Below are 3,380 nucleotides of genomic sequence, written 5' to 3'. Positions count from 1 at the left end.
TTGAGGTCTCTGGGTGAGACTTGGAGCCAATTTGTACAAATATAAAGCAAAAGTCAAACATAGAATAATAATAATAATAATAATAATAATAATAATAATAATAATAATAATAATAATAATAATAATAATAATAATACTAGTTCAAAGTTTGGTGCGTGACCAGCAATTTTCGGGTAAGTGGTAAGTCGATTAGATCAACACCAGTGTTCGTCTGGTACTTATTTTATCGAGCCTGAAGAGAAAAAGGTAAAGTCGACTTCGGTGGAATTTGAACGCAAATCTGAAAGATGGACGAAATGCTGCATTTCTTTTCGGCGTGGTGGTGGTGGTTGGGATGGTGGTAGGGGTGCTGGTTACATTGCTGGTCGGGCTAGTTATGGTGGTATAATTGGTGGTGGTGCTGCTGCTGGTGGTGGTGGTGATGATGCTGGTTGTGCTGGTAATGGTGGTGGTGGTGGTGGTGGTGCTGCTGCTGATGGTGGTTGTGGTGGTGGTGGTGGTGGTGGTGGTGGTGGTGATGGTGGTGGTTGTGGTGGTTGGGATGGTGGTAGTGGTTGTTGTGGTGGTGCTGGTGCTAGTTGCATTGCTGGTAGTGCTGGTTATGATGGCATAAAAGGTGGTGGTGGTACTGCTGCTGGTGGTGCTGGTGCGGGTGGTGGTACTGCTGCTGGTGGTGCTGGTGCGGGTGCTGGTGCTGGTGATGGTATTGCTTGTGGTAGAATTGGTGTTAGTACCGTTGGTGGCATTAGTGTTGGTGTTATCTAACCTGTAGTCAATCCGTATCGATCGACCAGAGAGAACTACAATCCATCGAGACCGCCATGATTTTCCATTGTCAGACAAGCAATATGCCTCCAGGACTGCAATAAAAAATATGTAATGGTGTTATCTTTATTTAAAGTTCATAACGTATTCTTTGAAGTGACAAATAGCTACTGTTTCTATCACGTCGAACAACTACATAGGAAGAATAACCACAATGTCCACAATCTTTCCGAAAATAACTGGTTAGTTTTAGTAAATGAAATGAGAAATCAAGGCGAAGAAAAATACCAAGAAATAAAATAAGTAAAAAGCAATCCGAATTTGACCTACCATACCAAAAAAATAAACAAAGAAAAGACAGAAATGAACCTATATTGTAGTTTGAGAATAATCAAGAGATTGACATTTGGTGACCTACTTAGCCTGGTCTTTCATGATATCGTATTTATTGAGTCAACACACACACAATGCCTAGCCCTCTGGTCTTCTTTCATCTCAGTCACTAATGGAAACGTGACGTAAGCCATAACGACTAATTACTCGGAGATGACCTCAAAGAAGTTCCAAACCGTCCAATAATTTTGCGTTGATTAATCACTTTTAATAAACATTTTTTTCTTTGCTATTATTTTCATTTTTTTTCTTTTTTCTTAATTTTTCTTTGTGTGGTTTTTAGGTGGAGGTGTGGGTTGGGGGTTGGGGGTTTATCGTTTTCTTCATATTGTTGATTATGATGATGTTTGTTTTTTTTTTCATCTTAATTTCTGAATTAATTTTCCGTTTTACTTTTTTTTATTTTTGATATGTTGTTATTTTTGGTTTACTTGCTTTGTTTTGCTTGACATCTATTTACTTTTTTAATTAATGAGAGAGAGAAAGAGAGAGAGAGAGAGAATGGACACCAGTAAAAAACAAGGAGAAAAGTGAAAGAAACGCAATGTTTGTGTGTATATATACATATATATATATATATATATATATATTATATATATATATATATGCATGTATGAATATATATGTGTGTTTGCGTGTGTTTGGATGGGTGGGTGAATTTTATGTATGTATAATGTATGTATGTATGTATATATATATGTATGTATGTATGTGGGTATGTATGCATAATAAATTCAGATATTTAAGGCAAAAAGGAAGGAAACATGCGCGTGTGTATCTATTTACCTACCTATCTAAATTTATATATATATATGTATGTATGTATATATATATATATATATATATATATATGTGTGTGTGTGTGTGTGTGTGTATCCGTGCGTGGGACTGTGTGTGTATTTATGTATATATATATATAATATATATATATATATAATATATATATATATATATATATAATATATATATATATATTTCTTGTTTCAGCTCAGAGCTGCGGCCATGCTGATGCACCACCGTTAGTATATATATATATATATATATATATATATATATATATATATATATATATGCAATGTTTCAGTCGGTGTGCAAATGAAAATACATATGAGAATGGTTTGCGCGTGAGTATTGATATATTTGCACAACGAAACCGGCAAAGAAAACTAGAAAAATGTTGGATACAGAGGTGAAACCATATGACAAATTCAATAGTCAGAAAGCAGCGAGACATCGTATATACACCGAGTGTGGCTTGTATATACTTACAGTTATATATATGTGTGTGTGTGTGTGTGTGTGTGCGTGTGTGTGTATATTGTTGTTGTTGTTGTTGGCACTCAGTCGCTTACGACGAAGAGGGTTCCAGTACATCCGATCAAGGGAAAATGCCTGCTCGCGAAATTCACGTGCAAGCGGCTGAGCACACCACAGACACGTGTACCCTTAACGTAGTTCTCGGGGATATTCAGCATGACACAGTGTGTAACAAAGTTGGCTCTCTGAAACAGGAAGTAAGAGTGAGAGAAAGTTGTGGTGAAAGAGTAGAGCATGGTTCGCCACCATCCCCTGCCGGAGCCTCGTGGAGCTTTAGATGTTTTCGCTCAATAAACACTTACATCGCCCGGTCTGGGAATCGAAACTGCGATCCTATGACCGCGAATCCGCTGCCCTAACCACTGGGCCATTGCGCCTCCACAAAAAAAGATATAGGACACTTCACGTAGGGGCCGTGCTAATCTTCTCTGTATCGTTCCAATTTTAGAATACGTACCACCGTAGCTAGATCCTTCGTTATCTTTTCAATCCACAAAGAAGCAGCTTAATTCACCCTTTTTTGAATAGGTGCTTCATAGACTTCCGGGTTCAGTCCCACTGCAAAATTCTTCTGCTATAGCCTGGGGCCAACCAAAGCCTTGTCAGTGAATTTGGTAGACGGAAACTGAAAGAAGCCCGTTATATATATATATGTGTGTGTGTATGTGTGTATGTGTGCGCGTGAGTTTGTGTGTATGTGTTTGTCCCCCCAACCACCACCATTGCTTGACAACCGATGCTGGTTTGTTTACGTCCCCGTAAGTTAGCGGTTCGGCAAAAGAGACCGATAGAATAAGTACTAGGCTTACAAAGAATAAATCCTGGGGTCGATTTGTTCGACTGAAGGCGGTGCTCCAGCATGACCGCAGTCAAATAACTGAAGCAAGTAAAAGAATAAAAGAATA

General features: G+C 38.3%; 1 pseudogene; it reads right to left on the bottom strand.

Moving 5' to 3' along the window:
* Nucleotides 1-2,861: 2,861 nt before the first annotated feature.
* LOC115215285 lies at nt 2,862-2,948 on the bottom strand (annotated as a pseudogene).
* Between the last annotated feature and the right edge of the window lie 432 nt (nt 2,949-3,380).

This window comes from Octopus sinensis, linkage group LG8 (genome assembly GCF_006345805.1).
Source record: "Octopus sinensis linkage group LG8, ASM634580v1, whole genome shotgun sequence".
NCBI lineage: Eukaryota > Metazoa > Mollusca > Cephalopoda > Octopoda > Octopodidae > Octopus > Octopus sinensis.
The sequence above is the reverse complement of the archived record's forward strand: the minus strand, read 5'-3'. Positions and strand labels throughout refer to the sequence as shown.